We start from the raw sequence: 26365 nt of genomic DNA on the forward strand, positions 1-26365 counted from the left end.
AGATAAGAAGTGGTGAGAGTCAAGGAAAGACAATTATGAACAAGGCCAACACGCTACTGATGAAATCGGTATACCGAGCTTATATACATCTGGCCTAACAAATTTTAGAAAGTAATATTTCACAGGCACTACTCCTGATTTATTGTGTAGGTGGAAGATCTGCTAGGAGCCAGGCTGCAGAAACAATAGCTTCCATGTTTGAAGAGTCAAACATCAAGCTTTAATGATGTTCAAAGTTTCAGCTTTGGAAACAAATACCTTATCTTAAAATAAGAAAAAGAGTTACCATATGAAAACAAATTATGCTCAGGGGGAAAGGCTAATAGCTTTGTAAATTGGATATTGCCTAAAACAGGGTTGCTTAGATTAGGTAGATACAAACATCTACAGAAATGGTCAAAAATGAACAAAATAAGATAAAATTTCTGAACATATAAAGGTTTTCCCTCAGGTTTGAAAAACAGTATTTTGGAAACTGCAAATGGAAAATTATATTTTTTTCAGTGGTGTTGGAAGAGGTTCATTTCCTTCTTTCTTAACAAAAACTAGAGGGTAAAGAAAAAAGGCCAATCTGAGATTTATAATAAAGAAACTATCCCCTTCCAACACCCTATATGTGCATGCAGCTACCATGAATTTCATTTAATTCCAGTTGCTTGCTTAGCCTGTGGTTCAGGCAAATATTGTTCCTTCCCTTTTATTGGTGCTTCAAGATTCTGCAGCTGAGTTTCTCATATAATGGTATTTTCAGATTGATTTAATTCCAAAACAAAAGTCAGATGTATCATCAAATTTTACCAGTCTTGTTTCAAAATCAAAGAAATCCATGAGCTACACAAGGTTCCATTGTAACATTGCTAGTCATCCCAGAGTGGCAGGCCATAAAATATTCTTAAGCAATAAAAAATAATAATAGCATAAACAAACAAAGCAACACCAATACCAGTGCCTGGATAACACCTTTGTGACTGGAGGCCACCATTTATTGATCTGTTTTTTATACACACCAGGCAGGATTCCCCTGCTCTAATTTATGCTAGGGAAGTCAGCTTTTCCCGTGAAGGAGAAAAAGAACAAGATAGTCCTAAGCAAGTGTGAGTTATTTTATACGAGTGAAGAGTTTTCCCCTTGGAGAATTCCACGCCAACTTTAGTGAAATTCTCTTTAAATTTATGAGATGGTAAACTTTGATGTAATTTACTCTATTTTATTAAAGAAGGAAAACAAGCTACTCAGCCTGTCATAAGCTGTTATGTGTGATCTTGCATCTCCATGAAATCTTCAGAGAATTGTGGCTTCTGGTTACTAGTGTGGTAGGTTAATAATCTTTGGTTTATCTAATCTCGTGCCTATCAGATATGATATTGAGGGTTAAATTCTGTTGCTTGATCTGGAAAACTTGCTATATTTATGAAACCTACTATTATTCTGTGTAGTCAAATTGTTAACTCTTAGACTAGAATTTCTCAATATCCATTTCCATTGATCTGTGTTACGGTGATTAATCTCAAGTTTATTTCTAGTGATTTCTAAGGTGATTTCTAACCACTTCCACCCTTACACTCCCTCAAGTCAAATTCAGGCTGAGTATAGAGATATCTTCCTATAACATTCTTACTGGGGTCTGTACATTTATTTGAAATTTCTTAGAGTCTTCAAGCTGTAAAATAATAACAACCACTGAACTTGAGTAGTTTCACAGATTTTATATGACCATTCCCTGACCCAGCACTCCCTAAATGTAAACAGACCTGCTTATATTTAGTTGTTTTTAATTTCAGTGGTAGAATTGTAATATTTCTGTTCTGTTCTAAGCCTCTATACTTACAAATGCAGGATAATAGATATTTTTATTCTAAATTTTCAGTAATAGCAAAAAAAAAAAACCCTCCTTATCACCACAATCATAAAGGACAGAAAAAAAAGACCTTTTTATGTCCTCTTCTCAACTTGTGTGTGCCCATTAAATATTGAAAATGGTCTACACTTAGAAAGAGTTTAGGAATTCATTTAATTTCACTCCCTCAGAGTTTTACTAAACTTCCTCCTGACGGGCAGATGCTTTTATGTATTAATTTCTGGAAATAGGTTGCCCTCCAACATCCACAGATTTCCCTACTCAGAAGAGAGAGTTAATACATAGACATTTTTCATTACTAATACATTTCATCACTAATGAATTAATTAGTACTGTTCTCAAGAGGGGAAATATTTTCCAAGTTTTCATGTGTATTTCTTTGAAATCCCACAACTCAATAAACAGTAGAATGTCACTAGAGCAATAAAAGGGACTGAGAGGGTGGTGTGGGTTTATTTTTCCTGTTCTGCTTTAAAAATAGGATATATCAGATAAAATCAGAAAAGCCTATTGTTTCATCACAGCTAGGAAAATGCTCAGCATGGTCAGTGATATATGAAACTTAAATGACAAATAAAATAACAGAGTATAAAGTTGAGTGTCCATTTTCTTACAAGTTTTTGATCCCTTTCTAAAGGAGTGAAATGTTTCTATTTAACCAATAAGGCAATTTCACAAGTAATTGCATATTTTTGGTGGATTTATTCAATTAATCAGGATCTGTTGTACGAAGGAGGACATTAATTATAAATTATTGTTATAACCTGGTACTTGGTATAGGATTTTAGCAGATTGAGTTAAATTTATACTGAACAGATAAAAAGTAGTCTGAACAGTGTATATCATGATGAGAATCAACTTCATGTAATGTATGTTCATCCGCCAGTGTTTCATTTGTGTATGTATCTGGTCCAGTGAATTAAAATCTCATATCAGGCTTTGGGAGAAACATCAGAAATTACTGATTTTTTTTCCTTCTGACTCACCAGTGCAGTTTAGCTGAACACTGTCTTACTATTAAAGAGGCGTAGATAAGGAGGGTGTATTAAATCTGTGGATAAAAAAAAAAGAAAGCTAAAGTATAACAGATGGCTTAGCTGCTGCAGGCAAGTGGAAATGTAAATAATTTGAAATTACATTAAGTTATGGTTATTGGTTACTCATCAGTTAAAGTAGTTTGTGAAGACACAATCCTTGTAAAACAAAGTTCCTCTTAGTGAAATAGTTCCAACATAAAAACAATATAAAAGCCTTTTTAAAAGAAATAATCATTAGTATTTGAATTTATTTACTTGTATAGGCAGCTAGTATGGCTTCTACTAAGTATTCATACAGTGCTTTTTCAGGGCCAGATAATGTTTTTCCAAATTATATAGACTGACAATATCAATACAGTTGCATTGGTAGACCTGTTTTGGCCCTGTGGGATCATTAAAACTGCCATTTATATATGGCCTACCATTAATAGTTGATGGTGGCCTAATTTTTAGTTAATATATGATACTCTCAGATGGTATCCAACCTTCTCTCTTTCATTATATTGAAAATTTACACTGACCACTTGCATCAGAAAATAAAAATGCTGATTTAGTTACCTTTTCATCTCTTCATCTCCTTTATTGTGTTTCAGCTGAAAGAAAATAGAATAATTCTAATTACAGCTGCTAAGGCTCGCTTTCCCACTGCAGGACATGCGCTGCTCGTAGTGACTTTGATAAGAGTTGTCCACGTTGCGAGTCAGAAGAGCAAGGCCCGAGGAGGGCAGCGTCTGAGGGAAAGACAGTAACAAATTGACTGATAGACAGACAGAGCTTTGTGGCCAAACTCCAGTCTGCAGCAGATTTTTTGCAGCACAGTTACAAGCTGCTGACAGAGGGTCTGTACCGGGAAGGCTGATATTAGCTTAAGTAGGGTGATGTGAATGGAGCTTCTTAGGAGAACAGTTATGCGACTGAGAACCAGAATTAGGCTACGCATCTGGCCAGAGGCATGCGTCACTGACAGAATAAGAACCTCAGTGATTTTTAAATGACATTAAAATTGATGCTGTACTTCCATCACTTTGTTTCTGCTACCCTGCCACATGGTTTTCCCTATTTTACAGTGCACACATCATTTGAGCTCTGAAGTAAACTTGCTTAGTCAAAAAGTCAGCTGTATTCAAATTATTCATAAGGGAAATTGCATCTTAGGCAATTAAAACGTGTGCTGGGCAAAAGAAAATGTTGCTTCCTGAAAGCAAAAAGCGGATGCTTCTTGTTGGAAATTCTTTTCTGTTACTAAGCACCTAATATTAAGAGACTTGCTTTAGTCAGACCATACAAGGGCGTGATGGAAAAGATCTATTTTAGTTTACTTCAGTGCTCTTCTTCTCTTTGTGAAAAAGGCTCTCTCTTCCACTCTATTAAAAAAGAAAAATCAAAATGTTTTGTCACTTCTAAGGGATTATGCATTAGTTTTGTTTTCATTGTATTGCAAATGCTAAATACGATCTACCCCACACAAATATGTGGAGGAAATTAATGTCTCTTTGAGCCTGGGCCTGCAGTTATATAGATGAGGGGGGAGCAAGCCTGAGATGTGATCAGGTCTTGGATTCTGGAGCCGTGTTCCCCATGTGGCACAAGGGTTAATTTACTTGAAGAAATGTGAGGGGAGCGGATCTAGAATAAACACTGCTCTCATCATCAGTCTTTGAACAATTTACTAGGAACGGAAATGAGCCATATTGGCTCATATTTAAAATTAGTCTGGTAGAATAAGAGGTAGCACACTACACATCTTTGGCCCCCTTAGAAAACAAATTACCCCACTTGAGCCATTAAAAAAATTGAATTCTGCTATATGTGTTTATTCACTGATATGTAATTTATGACCCTTACAGCAAAATCATGTCAGCTGGGTTGTCTTTTCCTTATGAATGAGTAATTCTTGTAAATATATATGTTTTTTTACTAAAGTTTGCAAACCTGCACTGAACAAGTCGATAAACTGACAATATTAAAAACAAAACCAGCTCCCTTCCCTCAATCTATATGATCATCAGATGCATTCACTGCCTCTAGAGGAAGAGCCTATTCCTGGTCATTTCCACTCTTCAGTATCTGAAGTGGCTAAATGCTGATTTTATTCCTGCTGTTTCTGTACCACTCAATGCTGCAGTTCTAAATATTTGCTAATTTATGGGTCCTAGGTATTCCTCAGTACTGTGCAAGTTTCTGTCTGCAAAAGTACTGGGCAAAACCCAGGTTAATTTGTTGCAGGTATTTTGCCAGCGCATAGAAACTTGCAGAAGTTGGCCTTCGGCAACTCGTGATGGTGGCTGAAGGGGCAGGGGCAGGGTGACACCAGAGTCCATTCATGTTTTGGAGGTTTGTTCCAAGGTCCCGTGGGGATGCAGCAGTGCAGCAAGGTTACCGTTTCTCTCTTACTCAGACCATTTAACGGGCGTAGAGAGAGAGCTCCCTGTTTTTGCCATTTATCACTCCAACAGAAAGGCCAGAAGAGAATCTACTTCTCTTTTTCTATTCACAGAAATCGTCAGGTTAAAGGAGATAATTCTTTTTTGTTCTATTTGCAGTCTTCCTGCTGATGTAGTTTTCGACTTTTTTAACCTGTTCAGTCCATCTTTGCTACTGAATCAAATAGAATAGTTAAGGCCATATTGTACCATTGATTTTTAAGCAGAACTCTGTTGGATTCTGTGGGGAATTCTGTTTTAAAATCAATGGCACAAGATGATTCAAAATAATAAAAAGAGAGCAAAAGGATATAGAATTCATTTCAGCTATGATCCATGATATTGAAAAACCTATTAATTAGTTACATCACATAAAGCATGTATTGGGTAACTCTGTGCATACCTTGCTCAAAGATAGGATTCTGTATTTACATAAAGAGAGGGGAATTGCATCTGAGAAATGGAGTCCATCATCTGCCTTTTAGTTATGGTTTATCCAAGTTGATGAATTAACTCTATAAATTACAGCTATTTTTCACTGTAATGCAGTACTTAAAATCTAGCACTTCAATAAAATAAAATGACAGAAAGACTACCTAGCATTTATATTTTTCCATAGAGCTGTATTAAAAGAATATATGCATAAACATAAAACTTAAAATAATTCTACTTAAGTTACTCATGTTAACATGTTTCTGTATCTGGAAGAATTACTCTAATCTTTTGTTGTGTTGATTTGAGGTACAAAATCAAATCCAAAACCATGGAAGCAAGGTCAGAGCTATTGTGCACTTTAAATTTTTTTTTGCGGAGTCTAATGTTGTAAGCATGATTTTATTAATTTTATAATTCATTTGTAGCATTTTCTTACTCCTTGACAACATAGATGTCTTTCCTACAATATTTTGCTGTTGTTGTCTCTCTCCTACTTTATATTCCTCAAAACTTAAGGCCTCCATTTTGCTTCAGCTTTGAAATCTTCCAAATTAACCATTCAGTCCTCTTTCTTTCCAGTAAGCTACTTCCACTCTTTGCTTTGATTCTTTATATTTATCTTTCTGTATCAACTCCTATGCCCACTTGCACCTGTTTTGAAGAATCATAATCAGAAATCTGAATTTGAGTTGGGAGCTCTGTAACTTTTGTAGCACAGATTAGATAATTGAAGAAAGAAATTGATGTCCAAAATCAGGGGAAAAGGAGACCAGGTTATTATATGTGAGCTAAATAAGAAAATAATAACAGAGAATATATAATAAGTAAAAATATAATAAATACAAAAATAAATAAACAAGAATATACTTGGGACGTTTTAATAGCTTCTCTGAAAAATCCTGTTTTTTTCAAAGCCCTTTATTATGTTCTATCAAAATATACACGTCTATTTTGTAAGCCATTTTTTAAAATAAATAGCATATGAAGCCAGTGACTGCTTATTAAAATGTTTGTAGCCTACTTTGTACTAACAGCCAGCTTTCTAACAATGCAAAAGTTAATTAGAGTTGTTGGAGAAATCAAAAATAAAGCAAAATAATAATAAAACCCCTTCAAACCAATGACCCTGTTTTATTGTCTGCATGGGATATAAATCAGACAAAATCAAGTAAAGCATGGTAAATATGATAGAGGAGGAGAGAGAAGGGAAAAAGACTTTTTAAGTAGCTCTAAATCTAACCAGCTCTCCAGGCGTGATTTTGCTTCCTAAATTCTTTTATTAAAAGGCCTTTTGAATGTAAATGTATAATGTCTCTAGAGTCATTAACAACACTTCCTTTTGTTTGTTCATTCTCTCTTCCAGTTTCACTGCATGTCACAGGATTTTATTTACAAGACATTTCCTGGTGTTTGGAACCTGTCACACCACAAAATGGTGAGCATGGTTAATAGTATGTTGTTCTAGAGAGTGAAAAACTGTTCTTTCTCCCCCACCCCAAGACACATACAACTTCAGGAAAGTCCTTACCATGGGATCCGTTCTATGCCATTGTAACCCCAGAATTTGAGGGACCCTCAGGAGTGAAAGACTGGTTGGACGATGCTGTAAGCACCTGCTCTGCATGACTGAGTCAAATATTTAAATATCTCCTAACATACACATACTCCTTCGAAAAGAGGATTTCAGAGAATAATTTCCTTACATTTATTGTCGTATTTCTTAATCTAACTGCAAGAAACACAATTTTAGTGATCTTATCCTTTATGTGATTGTCAAATAATACAAAATATTTTTATATGAGTAAGATATTTAAAAATTTTTAAATATGTTTTGCAATCTCAGAAGTTTGCAGACTTACGGAATGATAAAACCTGAGGAAAGGAGATACTCGTGAGAGAAGCAGTGGATTTATTTTAAGAGATTTCTTTCTTCTTTTTCTTTTTCTTCCCTCCCCCTTTTTTTTTTATTAAATGCACTATCATCCATTGTACTCTAGAGATGTGCAGCCATTTGAAAGGTGTGAGAGACACCACTCCACCAAAAAGGAAGAGATAGATTTTATTGCATGAAACAGCTGCTTACAGATATCGAAAACACACAAAAAAAATGGAAGAGCAACCAAGAGAGCCCCAAGAAAGAGTTATGAACTGGATCAAGGCTTGTAGAAGGTAAGACTATAGCTACTGTTCTTTGACCTTAGTATATTAAGCCATGAGACCTTATATAGCAGCTGATATAGTTGCACGTACAGGTGGATAAGAGTAAATGCAGATCTTTATGTTTTTCTTCTTTCTTTTGTAAACAATACCTTGTTTAAATGTACCTGGAATCTGTGGGTCAGTGTGGGTGTCCATCTGTTGTTGCCGCTGCATGAAGGTGAAGAAATATAGAAACAAAAATCTATACTCTTGGGGGAAGTAAACTATAAAATAAAAAAATATACCTCTGAAAAGAGAGGGATGTGGCTGAGTGAAGACAGCTTGGTCTGTCTGCAGAGACTCATTGGCTGCGACTAAGCGGGAGAACCAGGAATGAGTCAAATCTGGGGAGTCTGAGTAGGGTCCCTGACCCTTTTCCCTACTCTTTGAGGGAAAGACTGGGATGCACACCCCAAACTAGGAAGGGCCAAGTGACCTCCTTTTACGCATGGTTGATCTGTATCATCAAGAAGGACACCAAGTGCAGATGCTGTCATCGTATAGTGTGGTATTTATATTTAAGAATGTGTGAATTAAGTACTATATTTTTTATGCTTGCATGAGTAGAACCTTAAAGAAGATGTGAAAGACAGCTTTAGATTGCTGAATGAAAAATAGATACATAAAAACAAGGAAGGGAGGTTGTTTGAGTTTATTTTATTTTTGATGGTTTCTTGTGTAAACCTGGAAAATGATCAAAGGCGGATGATGCATGTGTGTGCTTAAACCTCCTTTACACTATTATTTGGGGATTTTTGCAACTTTAGAACTAGAAAGTTGAAGCACTCTATTTTGAAAACAGAAAAGAAACATTTCACATTTTCTGAAAGCAATCAAACAAACTAAAATATATTCAAGGAAAATAAAACTATTTGTTGAATTTAACCCAATTAACAAATAGGCAATGAAAAAATCTATTTTCATTACATAAGTTATATCTTAAAACAGATAATATCAGATTAGAATCTAGAATTTATTTTATTCCATCATTCACTGGTATCAAGCCCTTTTTATGTATTTTAACACAATACACTTATGTATGTATTTTTGTGTGTTCTTTGGGATAAAAAGTCATCAAACATTTTCCAATACTCTTACAAAGTTCTGCAAATACTCTGTCATAAAATGTGTATTTATCACAACATATGAAGGTGTCTAAACAGTGTTTACACTATTCCATGAGAGCACTTTGCAATCTATTACTCCTTGTGTTCAGTAAAATGTGCCTGCAAAATGCAGTATCTGTTTAATACCTGCTGATATCAAATACTATGAAGCGAGGAAGACTCTGACAGCTGTGATTGGGAAATCTCTTCCGACCCCTACCGAAGTCAATAACAGCCTGTATCCGCACTTCAGTGGAAGCTGAATCCTGCCCCAAATGAGAAGAAACTGAAATATGGCAAATTACTTGCTGGAGATGTATATAATGACATTAGAAGCATGTATCTTTAAATTTTGTTCTTTTTTTATTCTGAGACTGTTTTGTTTTATCTACTTGGTTTTTTTTCTTAGGTAGGAGAAAATGTAAGAATGATTGGAACTTCACCGTATCACCTTCTGAATGGTTTCTGCACAAAGGTATGACAGAAGGAATTGATTTTCACTTGTCGTCAATATTTCTAAATTGTAACACATATTTTTCAGTAGAAGAAAATGCATCACCTTGGAATTTTTTGTCAGTATTCCTCAAACAAAGTGCATTAAAAGCTATTAGCATGGAAATTTCAGCTTAGTAATTTACAGCCTACAAATGGATTTCTTTCCCACAGTGATAAGTCAGTCAGTGAACCATGAATTGTACATGGATGCTGGGCAACTCACTCAATAGATTTTTTTTTTCCAGCATTTCTCCTCATAAAGTTTCCAAAATAGAATGATTTTTTGACAGAGACTTTCTGGACCTTTCCTAATTTGAATTCTTTATTTAGCTATTATCAAATGGGCTCTGATAAACCATGATGTATGAACTGAGCGTGCCCTTTAATAAGCTCATTTTGTTATTACTCTAGAATTTGAAATACTGTTTCAAAGTGGTTAGTTTGGTTTTGTAAAACTAATAGTAGCTTATCTTCAAAATTCCATACACAAAAGAAATATTCTCGTGTATTTTTCTCATGTATTCTCAGTCATCATTTTTTACCTGGCTAGTAGCCGCAGCAGGTCTCATGCCAGGTGATCCACAAGCTGCTCTGGTCCCTCACTAGCACCTCTGCTAATGCTGTTATCTCAGGTAGTAGGAGCCTTTGAATCTCTCGGGAGACCAAGTTTTGTAACAAGTAGCGACACTGTTCTACATCTTTTCAGAATGACTCTGCTTGTCCATATTTGTCAAGCTTTCTGCTTTGATGTTTACCTTCAGATAAATGTTACTGTATATCAGATTTCTTTTCTTGGTATTATATGTGAAAATTAGCTCCTGGAAGAGGCAAGAATAAAGTAGTTCATACCAGCTTAACAAGACAGCTGAACATGAAACATTTCCAATCCTATTTACCTACTAAAGGTATTTTTTGAGGACCTCTTGAGGGTTTTAGTTAAATTTGTATCAGAAGAGCTGTGGTAAAGCCTGCTAGAAGACTTTTAAGTTAAATGTACTGATAAAGAAAGCCAAAGGTTAATCATTCATGCTTATCATGCACTTTTTTAGTGAGAAACATTACAATATATATACATACATATGTAAGTACTAACATAAATAAATGGGACTGGAGGGGACCTCAAGAAATTATCTAATCTGTTCCCTGAAAGATGTTTCTCTAATGGTTCTTAAGGAGCTCTGATGACAGATAATCTACAACCTTACTCTTCTGTTGTCTTAGTACTTCAATATTATTAGAATATTTGTATTAACATTTAATTTAAATCTTCTTTGCCACAAATTAAAATCATCTCCAATTAGAATTCAGTGCAGATTTTTAGATCACTTACCTAAGCATCACTTGCTTGACTTTCAGATATATGCTTTAAATAATTGCAACAAATGAAATTATATCTAGAATTATGTCTATATTCATTTTACTTTTTATTGATGGTATATGCTTCTGAAATGTGTATCCTGAATGCCCCCAAACTGTCCAGATCTTGCTGAGAAGGTACTATGCAATTGTACATTCATATATCTGAATACATTTTCTGTTTATTTTGTAATGCAAGAAAACCACATTTAAGCACAGCTAGAACAATATTATTTTTATTAGTTGGGCATTTTCATTAGTGAGCTGCTTCTTTAAATAAATTGATCTTTTTCTTTTTTTTTAAGTTTGTGTGTTGTTTTAAAGAGTACTTATTCTTGAACAATAAATTTTTTATTTTTATTTTCATACACTAAGTAAAACACATTTAAGCTCCAAAGCTAAGCTTAGCTTAGAGGAATGAAATTCTTTTCTCTATATGGGGAATGAATTCTGGGCCACCTTGTTAAAATCAATTTTCAAGTTACTTGTTTGTGTTTCAAGTCACAGTTCCCTCTACTGTCTCATGTTATTTCTGTCAGAATTTGTCCCTGTCCTAAGTGTATGCCTATTAATAAATACCTACCATGAATTCACTTATTATGGGACACAGGTATTGTAAAAGTGTGGCCTGCAATAGATGGGTCACACTGAGATTATAAACAGTCTGGCTGGTGTTAAAATGAAATTCAGATTCAAATAGGAGAAGCTGGAAGGCTTTATTCAAGGAGGTAATGGTTGGATCCTAAGATCCTGCTTTTCTCTAGTTTTGCCATATGAAGGTTGTGAAGCCTGCACGGGCTAGCAGTAATCTAATGCCTGAGTAAAGACTGAAAGACTGGACTGATTTATTTATTTTCAAATTAGATTTAAATAATCATGATGGGTGACAGTAATGAAAAAATATCACAATGAAGTCACCCATTATCTCTAAATATAACATTCAATTAGGTAATATATTAGGTATAAATATAATACTTATTTATAGGTAGGACCCTAGTTAACAACTGAACAAAGGAAATTGTAAATCTTATAGGCTAATTCAATTAGAAATCAATATTTATTCTCCCTACCTTTTTAAAACAAAGCACTGAAAAAAAAAACCTAACATATTTTAATCATTTAACAATACTAAATTCAATTATTCTCTATGGGCTAAACTGTACCTTCAAGCACAACAGCTGCAAGGAGGAACGTGTGTGAAGGAGAGAGTGGAAAGTAAAGGCCAGAAGGGGAGGGAGAGGGGAGCGAGCAGAGGTGGTGGTTAGTTGGTATGCGGACCGAGGAGATTCAAGTCAGTCTGCATGAAGAGGATAGAGCAAAACGCCTCAGAGGAGGCCTGAAACAGGGCTATACCCAGCTCTCATTATTGTTTCTACTAAAAAAGAGAGTGCACACATCTCCTGTGGTCTGTGTAAGCATGAGGGAAGTTGCCATGCCCAAAACTAGCTGGGTACAGCCACCTTCCAGCATGAAATGCCTATAGCCATCCCACCCAGCAACACCCCCTCTTCTCTCTCTCTCTCTCTTTTCTTTTTCTTTTTTTTTTCCCCCCCAGCAGCTGGATTTTTGGAAGGATTTTCATTTCATAGGAAATACAAACTATTGATTTTCTTTCTAAATCAGAATGAAAAATAGATTTTTAGGTTTCCTACAGAATGGAAATTCTGACTTTCATCCAACCTTTATCAAAGACCAGGGAATAAATTCCCATATGTTCTATTAACCTCGATAACATTCCAAATCTTTACACCAGCTAAGGCACAGCTTTCAGCGTATTTACTCTCAATTCATATGCTCTTTGGGTACCTCAGGATAACTCAAAATTGGCTGAACAGTAATATCATAACAGGTTCTTCTTTCTTTTCTATTTCTTGTTTGGCTCTTTGTCACTCAACATTTTTGCCTTTTTCCTTTTGATGCTACCCTATGATCAGCATATTGCTAAACTTGAGACTTCTGGATTAAGTTATTGATAGAAAGGACAGAAAACAGAAAGAATATTTGTGTGTGCCTATTTATATTGAATCTATAATGGTATGGCCATAGTATGTACATTTAAGAACCTCTTACAGTAAACTGTAGATACAGCCTATAAATATTTCCAGGCCACACATGCACCTAAACGAAGTTTGTTCAGAGTGTTATTATGCCTTTTGTTATGGGGGTAGAAGTGAGAAAGCTTGCAAACTCTGTTTTTTCACAATAGATATTCCTTTTGCTTTTCCTGGTGCCATGTACTCTTCCAAATACATGTATTCCAGATGCACAGAATGCATGAAAAAGAATGTGTGAAAAATTTTATCTTTGCTGAAACATGTTAAACTGCAAGGACCTGAAAAATACGAGAATGAAATCCATACACATATATTAAAGTGGAAATATTAGTAACTTCTTTATTTAAATAAAATGTGGTTGTCACTTGCGCAATAATAAGGGAGATTAAGCTTAATAATTTATTGTTCAGCACTATATTAGCTTTAATCAGTAATGAAGTTTCCATAATATGTGGTGAAATAAGTGTGGTTATGTGAAAGGTGTTTTCACCTGTAAAATAATTTAGCTTAATTTCAAGGATGTGAACCAGCAGTGTGCAGCCTAGTAGATAAAATGTCTTTTTTGTATTCCAGATGCTTTATTCAGTTCCTTGTTCATTCACAATCGGATTTTATTGTATTTGCAGAACAATAGGTAAGCTGTTCTGCACCTAATTTAATATCTGTTGATGCTTATGAGTACAGATGAAGGTAAATGTATTCTTGCAGAGTTGTGCTTTAAAGATAAAACACATTTAATTTATTTTTTTGAGTGTACATTCCATCAAGCTTTAATTTCTCTTCATTTGTTCCATCTGGCATGATTATAAATTAATTCTTAACAACTTTTTGAGCAGAAATTGGAAGTAAAGATACCTGAGCTTAAAAGATATTACAGGAAAGGAAGAGCCTAACAGCAAAAAAGTGCAATACAGACATAATATGAGCAATAACTATAAAACCAGTGTTATTTGTAACACAAAAGGATGCTTTCCTAGTCCCTGGTTTGCTCTTTATTTGTAATTTGTGTGTGTGTACACACAAACATGCCTTAAACCTGCTGCACTCAGTTTAATATTCATTTTTCCCTTATTGCAAACAAACATCTAAACAGTATTACGCTCTTGTCCTTACTTACATTCTAAAAACAAGTATGCCCAAAAGTGACATTTTTCTCTTTTGGTTGTTTTACTTCAATTTTTTATTCATGCAAAGTGGTAACTGGGTTAGTAGGTATAATGAAGCATACTTGACTCTAAATATCCATCCTAATGGTCTTCTTCTGTGTCACAATATTCCCTTTATATTTCAGGTTTAGCAGCCATATCATAGATGAAATACCAGCCTCTTGTCTATGGCCAAAAAAACCCCTGTGACAACAAAACAAAGAATGAAATAACACTGTCACTGATTTTAGCTGTGCTAGAATTTTAAATCATGGGGCACAAACCTATTCTTGAACCCTCCCTCCCTTCCAAACATTGCACAATCCTGTAGGACCTACTGTTACAAACACTGCATGGTGCATAATTACAAAATACTGAGTCTGCTCTTTCTTCCCCTGCTTTTAAAATATAATTCATAAGGATGTTACCATTTTGAAGTCTGGTCACCTTAACAAAAAAAAGACAGAAAGATATTTTCAAATTCTGCATCTGCTACCCAGTGCCCTACAAATTTTTGTGAAGTTTACAACCACGTGTTCATATTTCTTTTTGATTTCTTCTTGCTGTCTGAAAATAATATGAATATAAATAAGAAAGTGCTCCATGAAAATAACAGAGAATTGTGGCTATAGAGAAACAGCAAAACTGGTGTTAGACAGATGTGCTATCAACTGAATGAAATTATCCCTGTAATACAGACACCTAATATTGATCCTTTGCAATACTAGGTCAGTTTAGGGGTTCTCGCTTTTTAATGGAACAGTTATAATGTTAAAGTTAATCCTGGTTTGATGTGATGCACACAAAAAGCCAAGACACCTCATCAGATCTTTTACACAATGATGCTCAAATTTGTTTTAATCAAAATTATGTCCAGCTCCATTTTTCTGCTGAGTAGTGACACTTAACCTATTCCTTGAAATAATCTATATTCAAGCAGCATAATATTGTATAGTTTGGGCTGTGTATATGAAAGTTTATTCAGACAGGATTCTTGGTAACTTGTGAATTTCATGAAGAAGTCTTTAAAATACCAAATTTAAGAAATACCAGACAAACACCATACATAATACGTGTCATACTTCTCATTTAATTAAATATTCCTGTTTCTTTCCTACATAGCTGTCCTTAATCACTAGGAAAAGAAAGGAAATAACCATAATTTATTTCAAAGTATAGTGAAATGTCCAAACATTTACTTTATTTAAGTTTTTGCTTAAGCTTTCTGTGGAATAGCTGCATATGGAAAACAAAGTTAATTGCATTTTTCAAAAATACATTGCAAGGACTCCTATTGGAATACAAATTATATGCTATCTATGATATATGAACAAGGTTTCTTAAAAAAAAACCCAAAACTTTAAGACCTTTAGTTCTTGTTTGTGCCTACAATATCTACTGGAATAAATACTGCCTACTTCCTCTAGTGGTACTCATTCTTCAATACCTGCAGCCTATCCAATATTTCAGCTAATTTGGTGAAGTTGGAAAATCAATTCTGTTTTACAAATACTAATGCTGTGATCATTATCTTTGCTCTAAGGGCTTACATTTGAACACAACGTAATTCAGATTAATAATGCATATTTCATAAACGCTAACATAAGTACCAAGGAAGCACTTTGGTTTCCAAATGAATCTCAGCATATGGTTGTAATATCTAATCAATAATTAATTATAAGCTAGTTGACCCAATAGACTCTTGCTACTTGCACGTATTAAAAAAGAAGAATCTGGTAAGCAGACTGGAAAACTAGAAAATATAATATATAATCTCTTTTTGCACTTTCTCTTCACTCAGGCACAAGATTAAGATTTATTTAGTGTTCAAGAGGCCTCGCAACTGCATACATATAAAAAATAAGATAATCTCAAATAATGCATGTTTGACCTGTAATCTAGTCATGTCCAGTAACGGGCATAATATGTTTTCAGGGGACTCAGTGGTGAACCAGCCTTTATGCCTATATGGGTGGCTGAAGATGCATAGGACATCTTGTTCCTCTGTGTTGGCTACCCATTTGTTGCAATGCAAAGTCAAAGAACAGTGTTCCCACGGCAGCTGTATGCCTTACCATATATTGTGGCTGAGGGGTGAGTGAGTGTATGCCAATAACCAGTGCTGAACAACTTGAAGTAGCATAGCTAAATAAACTACAGCAAAAATAACATCCTGGCAACACGGCCCCAGAGCAGCCTGCTACTTCCATGTGAAGGACCGAAGACTGCCAAATCCCAGCTATACCTCTGGCCCAGAAGACGTGCACGTGCCCCTTCCTCCCAACAGATTGCAAGGTGTTGACCCACTCCCGTGACAGCAGCAGAAGGTGAATTGTAGATCACAGCTCTTCCTGCCTTTGGGGCAGCAATTGATTTTAGCTATAATCAAGAATGAAGAAGGAGAGACAGAGGAAAGAGTTCTGTCCTCTTTCAAAGCACAAACATATTTCAGTTAATGTTAAGCAGCTGATGGAAGTATGAAATACTGAAAATATCTGAGCCATGAAGGTAACAGTATGCAATGGAGTAGCCAAATGTTTATGTTATTTGGGCTGCAATATGATTCCAGGTCAAGGCTCTGAATCACAGCTGTTCAAGGGTTGAGCCTCTTCCTACACATCACATTATGCTGCTGTTTGCTTACTGGCTTTTTTGCATGTCTTATCACTTGCTTCATTTTTGAGCAAAACATTCTGCTTTCTGTTAATCTGTCTCCTGAGCTGTGTCTTTACTAACCTGTGACAGAAACAGAAGTACATAGAAGCAGACTATGGCTTAGCTTCTCATAGCACTATGGAGAAGCTGTTGCACACAAAACATGCCTGCAATGATTCTATATTTATGTTAACCATACTGTTTTTCTAACTACACAGGTTTATTGCCTTATGAAAACTTTGCAAGACAAAAATTGACCAAAATTTTGGGTCTGTTCCTGCATTGCATTTCACCAGCTTATACCTAATGATATGATCTGGCTAGAGTCTCTGATGCATAAAAATATATATTAATTACTATTAGTTTTAGATTATACTTACATTGTATATATATATGAGCTGTGCAAATAAAGAATGAAAGAAAGAGATTCCTTGAAAAGATTCAAATCTCAATAAATCAGACGGGCCAGTTGGTATTTAGATCCAACCTCAGGCACCCAGCAAATCTCCTTTCTCTGAAAGCTAAGCAGATGCAGATCATGGCTAGCAGCTGTTCAGATGCTCAGCTGAAGCAGAATTTGCAAGAAGTCTCCTCTTTTTGGCAAGGATGCATAACTTCCACAGCACTTGACCGCTCCTGATTATAAAGATTTCCGTGTTGTGCACTGTCAAATTGAGGTATTTTAGGATGACGGTCACGCATTTCTGTACTAGCAAATAGATCTAGGGCGTTGATGGAAAAGTAGACCCTGTTTCCCAAAGAACAGTCCTCATTTTAAGCACATGAAGGCTGGAAGCCTTTATCTCTGAGAAGCAGCAATTCTTGCCAGCTTGGCTGACACTGTGAAACTCCACACTGCCCTCTTTTGCCTAAGCCTGGACTAACCACCACAGTGAAGCCCTTGAGGTTTTAAATGTGTTAGATACTTAAATGTATAGCCCTATTTTCTTAAAAGGACAGAGGGCACTTTGCTGGCAGTTCAAAGTCATCAAATGCAAGTCAGGTTTTAATATAGTCAGCTCTTATTGACTCCTCCACTAGCAACAACCTTCTGCTGAGTAGCACTCAAAAAATTATTGGCCACCTTAGAAAACCTTAAAGAATACCAAAAAAGACTTCTTTTCGAAGCAAACAAGTACATGCCTGTTAATTTCGATGAGTGGAATCATATACATTAGTAGTATTAGGAAATGCCTTGAGGAATAGAGAGTCTTATTCAAACAGCTGAATAAAGATGCACAAAGCTGTCTGTACAAACATTCTAATATCTGTCTTATTTCACAGCATTATGTGCAGTGAATCCTCAGTGATGAGTTCATCTAGCTTTGGGTGCTAGAGTTTAGTGGATTCCATCCTCTAGAAAGCCCACATTCTTTTGCTGGGCATGTCTGAGGTCTGCTTTTCAGAAATACAGAGCATCCTTACTTTTCATTGATTTTCTGACTCAGCACCTCTTAAATCAACTCAATTTGTTGGTGGCTTAGTGCAGAGAAGCGAGCTTTGAAAAGTATGTCACAGGCTTCTGGTCGAGATTTAGATTAAAACTTATTTTCATGAATTTCTTATGAGCTTGTTTCAAGGTTCTACTTTGGCAAGCAGGAATAGACCCGGTTAGTGGTATTCACAAGAGAAATGGAGTCAAGATACTAACTTTCCAAAAGTTTAGAAAGAAGGAGGCTGGATATAAAGTGCTGGCTTGTGTTCTCTGTTTTATTATCGAGAAGGATGTGCATAAATAAATAAATAAATAAATATGTATATATATAGGCCTATCTTCATAGGTGTATCCGGGAAAATGGTAATAGCCATCTCAGAATATGTCTCTGTTGGCTGTATCTCTGTTCTGATATAGCCTTCTATGTCCTTGACAGTGTTATGCTTGGATATCCCTGAAACATTCATGCGTTCTTTGGGAACGTGCTCAGCATTCAAAAGAGACAAGGCTTTAGCCACTGTTAGTCTTGTAAGCAGGCAGTAATCATGTGTTAATAGACATATTCTAGTATATAGATTGCTTCTTTTTCACTTATCGACCATGTTTTGGCAACTTCCTATTTTTATATAGTAAGAGCACAACTATCAAAGAGCTTACTAATTCATTACATTAAGGATGCAACAAAGTGATTGATATACAATTTAACAGTTTATTATTCTTCATTAAAAATGCAATAGAACATTAACAGGGTTTTGTTCTCAAAGGTATTACATGTGGAGAAAGGAAAGACAGGCTAGAACAGAAAACAAAGCCATAAACTGTTACAGGTTTGTATATTTTTACAGATGCACGACAAATCATATTTGCTCATCCCAAAGCCTCATTATGCAGTAAAAGAGAGTTAATGGGAAATCAACCCCACTGCTCAAAGATCTGACATTTTGGCAAATCTCAGCTCATCTTCAGTTTAGAACTGGATAAATCTGATGTTTGGCTTCTTCCTCTGTAGCTTCCATGGAAGTCTGCTCTACACAGCTTTCTAATTAGTCACTCCAAAATAGCAGGCAAGTGCATCGCCCTCATTATTGGCAGTGTTTCTGGCTGTGTCTATCAGCTTTACCCCAATTTTTTCCCATTGTTTTCTTTCCTGCTTCCTAGATCCTTCTCATTTCTGTGAAGGGGACATGGAAAACTAATAAGAAAATCTTTTATTGATTTTTTTTTATTTTCTACTTATAAATTGCATGTGAATCATTAATAAATATTTTAAGCATGTTGCAGGCATGAGTAATGTGTTATGTGCAAAAATAAGAACAGTAATAGAAAGTGCTATAGATATTATGATCTACAAAATTGGCAACTTATGGCCCTTCTGCACTCTATAGATATATATAACAATCGATTGACTCCTTAACACATAATAATCCTTTATTAACTTTTGTTATTTTATTTATAAAGCAAGATCAGATTACTTATGATGGAGAAAGGTGTATTTCTCAGATGAAAGAATTATTAGAATAAGGTATCCATATCATGATTCATCTGGGACAATATATTAAATCATTCTTGAACAGCTTAATAGCGAATTAAGATTCTAATCAGTTTTTGGGGGGTCTGAATAGAATCATTTTTGAGAGAGATTCACTGGATGTGCATGAACAATTCCTGTTTTGCACATGAGAGGCCTGCAGTAGTTTTTCATTATATTTTGGTGCAGTGTGGGAGCGAGATCTTTGGTCCTGACTGGAAGTACAATTGTAAGAAATTTTCTAAGAATTTTCTGTCATAAGATTTCCATTTACAAGTATTTCACTGAGAACCTATTTGAATAAAAGACCCCTAGGAAACATATGTGATAATGAAACATTCAAACTTTGACTATAGCAATAAGGGGTGGAGGAGATCTTCCCTCCCCCCCTTTAAAATATTCCTTATACAGTTTGTACAAAATGCTTTCTTCAGGAGGGAAAGTGTTTTCTGACCCCAAATATTTCTCTTTCTCTCCCAGTAGACCAATTTCAGTCTCCTATGAGAGACTATAAACCAGTTTTGCAAAGGTCAGCAAAGAAAAGATTGCATAGCCCTGGGCTTCATATTGTGCTTTTGACAATGATCATATTTGATGTGAGGGCAGCAGGAAAAAAGATCTCTGCCAGGTAGGATGGTGTAGAGATGTATGGCTAAGGAGTCCTTTCCCATATTTAGCCCAAACAATTTGTATTTTATTTTCATATTCAGGAGTACTCACCTCCTCACTGTATCAGAACAATTGCTCACTGTGAGACTCAAAAGTAAATATGACCCTTCTTTTCAAGGTTAAAAAAGGAGTTAGTCTTGTCATAGTTATGATTCTTTATAAGCTTATAGTAAAACACAACCAATTTATGAGATAAAAATAACTCTCTGTGTTAGGAAACATGAGCAATGATCCACCAGTACATTTAAGCATGTATTTATTACTTTCACATAGGTAGAAGATTCAGTTTACTTCAGTGGGGCTTCTGTTGTGCTGAGAGTCCTCATGGGCTACGCTAGGGCAATCATTAGGCTGCTGGTCTTTGGAGGCAAAAAAGCTGAAACATGAATGTCACTTAAACTGTGTTGGTTTTTTTTGTTTGTTGGTTTTTTACTTTTTTCTTCCTTTATTATTCATCATATTTCATTTGTTTGAATGAGATATATGTATCTTTCACAGTCTTTTTTTTTCCCCCCCAACTGAATGCAAAGGAGAGGAATCTATACTTTTGCTCTTTGTGTCCCTATTGAAAATAGAAGATGTTCAGGAAGTTTTGTTAAGCTTGCAATAAGCCATTGAAAATTAGGGCATTTGTGTGAGCTGAATAGAGCACCAAAATGTCAGGTGTGCCCCTTTTCGCAGCGCTATTGCTAATCTATAGTTTTGTTAACTGACAAGAAGTGATGTATAATGAAAATGTCTGCTGTGCTGCATTTCATTAGCTATTCCGTATTACAGTCAGCCATCTATTCAGCCTTTCTGGATGTACTCATGAATAAGATGCATAACAAACTGGTGTTCTGTTTTTCCCTCATTAAGAATCTGATATCTTGTTCAGCAACACTGAAGAGGAAATGATTTTCCTTTGGTTCCCAGTGTGCATTTTATAACCCCTAGAAAATTAAAAATAAATAGTAATATGCGCAGTGATTTCATATATTTTTCCTCATATAAATTAGAAACCTTTTAAAAAAGTGTGTCAGACAAAGCTTGTGAATGTGTGGTAGAAAATATTCAGTGTACAGCAGCAATGTGAAAGCTTCTTTTATCTATGATTCATAGTATATCTGATGAAGCAATGAGTATCTGATAGATATATTATATTCTGCACTTAGTTCTTCAGTACTAGAACATTATTAACCACCTCCTCAGTTGGTACTCTTCTTTACATGTTCATTTTTAATATTCTTTCCAGTTCCACAGATCTACAATGTGTAGAAATAAACATATTTAGCAGTACATTCAATGGAAAGTAGGAATGATCTGTGAGTAAAAATGAAGGACAAGAATTAGCTCAGTTCCTATCTGATCAGGAAACTGATGTACAATAGTTCCACTGTAGTTCAGTTCTGGTGCCTTTCTTATTCTGTGTACAGTATGAGCTTATTAAAATCAAGTTTTTTTTTTTTTTTTTTACAGCACCTAACCCCAAGGAGCTCCACAGTTACTCTGTAATACCACTAACAAATAGTAAATTTCTCTGAAGTGACATTTTAGATGACTAAAATCATCAGCTGGTAACCAGCTGAAATTGCATTACTGTTCAAATAAATGGCCAGTATTTTACTTAGGGAATATGACAGAACCTGCTATGCTTGCTTCTTAGACACAAATGTACTGTTAGGTGGAAAATAAAGTTCTTTAGCCCACCTGATTATGATTTCATACTCAAAACAAGGCCTATTAAAGGAAGTAGGAAAAAAGTTAAAAGAAAATGGGAATGATGTACTCTGTCTCTTTAGGGCTCCTTGACTGGCAGCAGCTGGTGTGTTGCGTAGAGATTTGGCTGTTGTTAAATACATGCTCACTGTGAAGCACTTGGAGGGCCAGACCGTCATTCGCTGGGCATTAGATCAGTATAAATCTGAACAGAATTTCTAGTTTGTCCTTAATGTCTTCTGCTTGTAGTCTGAATGTGTTAGCAAACAGATCTAGTGAAAACTCTCAAGATAAATACAATATTTATAGTTTTGCTGATAGTCCATCTTCTGAATCCAGTTCATATATAGCCTGTAATGCATAGCTGACAAAACTATAAATTATTGTAAATAATCACAATGAAGTACAGATACATCAGCCTGGAATTACTTGTTGAAATGTAGCCTCTTTTGTGTTGGAGAATGTTTCTCAGTTAAAAGAAACATGAAAAGTCTGTTATCTCATTTTACACGTAAAACCCTAAGTGATAAGAGTATTAAAAATAACTCTGTCAATCAGTGTTATTTGTCCAGATGGAATTATGTTTTCCTTTCCACACTATCTGTGCCCATATCACTGTTGTAGAATTCAAACCCAACCATTCTGTGTGTGGATGACTAACACAAGGACATGTTTTTTTAATAACTAGTTGAGAAGGATCAAAGAATGCACAGCAAGTTACATAGAATTGGTATTGATCAACAAGGTTTTCTTGAGGCTCAACAGGACATTCAGCTGGTACCGCATATACTAGGCATCTGATTCGTGTGTGTGTGTGTGCGTGTGTGCATGCACATCTGTCAAAAAAAAAGAAAAAAAAGGAAAAAAGTACATAAGGAAAAGGAAGTGTATAAATCAAGTTGTGCTAACTCAAACTTACAAGACAAAACTGCCTATTTTCAGTTATTTTGTGCAACACTTTAAAGCACAAATGCAAGGCAAAGAAGGCCAATTTTAGTCTTCCCTATTCCTGAATCTGGACAAGAATTTTGCTTTGTCCCATCATTAAGTTTAGCTAGTGCTAGTATTCCTCAAACTCACATTCAGACTTTTATGGAGAATGTAGTTACTGCTGAGAGACCTCTTTAGTTCTCTTTCTGCCATTCCTCAGTTATGGAAGGTAGGACAGATCTGCAGCTCCGGTATTAATTCTTCCCAGTTTTAGAAAGACTCTTTGTGTAGAGGGTTATTCTAACGGGAACTTTTCCTTATCTTCTGCAGTATTACAGCAGAGTAAAAAAAGAACTCTATCTGAGAATCGAGTGAGGTAAATATGCTAAATTAAGCAGAGAAAGTGGAGGAACCTACCTAGTAAAATTATTAAAAATCCTAGCATCTTTTCAGATATTTCTTTAAGATTGTTAAGAAAATAGGATTGTGGTTTGATTGTGCTAAAAATGTTTCTTAACTTTACCACTGAATATTGCCTTTCCATCTTCATATTAGACTGTACGGAAGCAGGAGGAAAACTGCCATCAATATTGTTCTCTAAAGCTTTTAATAGGATCCCAGCCTTCTCCATGTGCACAAGATGTGGGGGTATAGAAAAAAGGATCTGATCTCCTGTCATGTTAGAGGGTAGGAGCCAAAACTCAGCTCTTCCTTCTAATAATTTGCTTGCAGACCTGATTTATTCAAAGATTAATCTCTTTGTTGAACAAGCGAGACTGACAATTCATTCAGCTAATACCTCTTGACTGATTGTAGCCAGATTATTAGCATTTCCTACTTCAATTTTGGCCAGAATCTCATCTAATCCCAGGATATGATGGAGAGTCATATACCCTTCCCCTTTTCCTTCACCTAATTTAGCTATGTGCTTCCATAGCCTGTCCATCTAAACATAGCTGTCTTCCTTTACATCTTCTTTACCATGTTTCAGTCACCTCAAGCTCCTATTTCTAGTCTATGTATTTCTCTAATCATTAACTTTATAAAGGTCTCAGATACAGTTTGAATAATTAGTATGGCTTTTCGCTCCCCAAAGGAATCTAGATGTATCTCTCATTCTGTGCCAACTCCAAATGATTTCATCATTAAAAGGACCACAGTTATTTATCTAAAAACCTATTTCAATGTAAATTATGTAAAACATTAGTAACACAGAGAAGATATTTTACAAAAAAAAAAAAGTCCTTTTTCCAGATATATTTCTTTATAACAACAAACTATTTTCTGGTTGTCATGGTGAAGTGGATAACTTGAACTACAATAAACAGTACATTTTACAATTAGCAGGAGGAATAAGCAGCACAGGAGCACACCATCCTCATTTTGAACACATTTGCTTGTAATCGAAATAAAACACAGACTTCTCAGCATGCTGAAGACTTAATTTTAATAACTGACGCTTACTTAATGGTTATAACTGCAGCTTCCTAAGTGATTGGCAGTTTATAATATGCTGGCATTCCCAGCTGTTATCATTCGAATAAGAATGAAGTCTAACAAATTAACACTGAGAAAACTGCTTAGCCACACGGTAGCACATAGGATATAAACTTGACTGTAAAATAGCAGACCACTGTTCATAACTTAAACATTTTCCCCAGTATGAAGTAAGTTTGCAGGTATAGCCATCCTTTTACGTTGACCTTACAGGGGCTTCACAGTAAAATCTTTTCAAAGTAAACATACTCACTCACTAATATTTGTGCCTATTTGTAATGTATGTCTATAGTACGTTTTAGTAGAAAATCAGAACAGAATTGATTGATTGGTAGTTATTAACCTCATTTTGTCAAAGCCAAAATTGACGTGATTCTATTCAGATCTTTCACAAAAATTACAGTACCAAATGGTATCATCAAATGTAATGTTCTGTAGAAGAATTACATTAGGTTTATCACAGTTATTTAGAGGGATGAAAAAATGATATGAAAGATCTTTTTCAGGAAGGCATTCATTAGATTGCTGCGTTTCCTGCCCAACTTCACTCTTAAGTTTTTTGATCTCAACATATACATTTTACTGTTCCTCCATCCATCTTCAAGTGTCTTCAATATTGAAAATATTGAAAGGAAAAGTAAGTTTCACTTACCTTACCTATTAGATGGAAAGCAGAGGCAGAAAGTGATAAAAAATGATTTATTCAGTGTCACACTGCAGGTCAGCAGCAAAATCAGGAACAGATCTAAAGACATGTGACTGCCCATCTGTAGTATGTTCATCAAACACTGCTGTATGATATGTGTGGTGTTGTGGTTTTCCTTGTAGATCTTACTAGCAGTACTTTAAAATAGAAGGATTTTTTAATGTGGTTGTGTTTGAGTGAGTCTCTACAACTCAATGGAGAACACAGACATGCCTGAGACAGTGCTGTGCCCTATTGACTTGGGTGGGTACTGAGGAAACACAGCATTAGTCTGACAAGTACTGTCTGGAGATACTAATTCAGATACCACTGAGTGATGCTACCACTCACTAAACTCTCACTAAGTGAAGGCTGTGTGCCAGCTGCCAAAAAAAACAGGTCTTGTATATCCTAAATGATGGCAAAACCATCGCTTTTCAAGGCACTTGATGTGTTTCATTCTTTCTGCTTCTGCAGAGAATGGGTATTCCTGGCTTGAATGCTGATGAGAATTAGTTCATTCTGGGTTCCCAGTAGGGCACCCAAGAGTTCATAAATCTGTCCTGCAGATTACTGTAATTAAACCAGCGTCACCATGAATAACGTGAAATGAAACTCAGGATATCCAAAATATATTATGTCCCATAAAAAATCTTGTGGCTTAGAATCAGGAAAGTACACCAGTTCTGCACGTTACCAGCTGAAGATGACCCCACCAAAGAGCACGCAGGATGGAAGCCGTCACAGGAACCAGCCAACAGCAAACAACGGGTAGCACAACGGTGGCTGTGACCTCTGAGCAGAAGCATTTCCACCCACCTGGAGTGCAGAGCTGAGATTTCTCCTGTGGAGGTAAGTGCTTGGAGAGTTTCTTCAGCATTTTATCCCAAAATGCATCTAGTAGAGGTACGTTCTACCTCTGCTTTGTTGAAATTATGCTCTTACGAATGATGGAAAGAAAGATTAATAATGCTAGAAAGGGAAAGGATAGGTATACGGAAGAGAGTAGCCCAGTAATTGTTACAAAGTCAGAGAATGATGGACATCTAAGTTGCTATTCCTTTCCTCAGAACTGTTCTTTTTACTGTTTTTTTTTTAACTCCAATGACTGGTTAACTTGGGAAGGGATAAGTGAATGCTCTAGCCTCAAGGTGGGAGTG

The 26365-nt window shown here is 35.6% G+C and overlaps 1 long non-coding RNA gene across 1 annotated transcript; it reads left to right on the forward strand.

Annotated features, from left to right (window-relative positions):
- Positions 1-7779: 7779 nt before the first annotated feature.
- On the forward strand, positions 7780-26035 carry LOC106491943 (uncharacterized). The gene is made up of 3 exons (XR_001293855.2): positions 7780-7922; positions 9468-9533; positions 25871-26035. It is a non-coding gene; the product is annotated as an uncharacterized lncRNA (long non-coding RNA).
- The last annotated feature ends 330 nt before the right edge of the window (positions 26036-26365 follow it).

Source organism: Apteryx mantelli, chromosome 5, assembly GCF_036417845.1.
Source record: "Apteryx mantelli isolate bAptMan1 chromosome 5, bAptMan1.hap1, whole genome shotgun sequence".
Classification (NCBI taxonomy): domain Eukaryota; kingdom Metazoa; phylum Chordata; class Aves; order Apterygiformes; family Apterygidae; genus Apteryx; species Apteryx mantelli.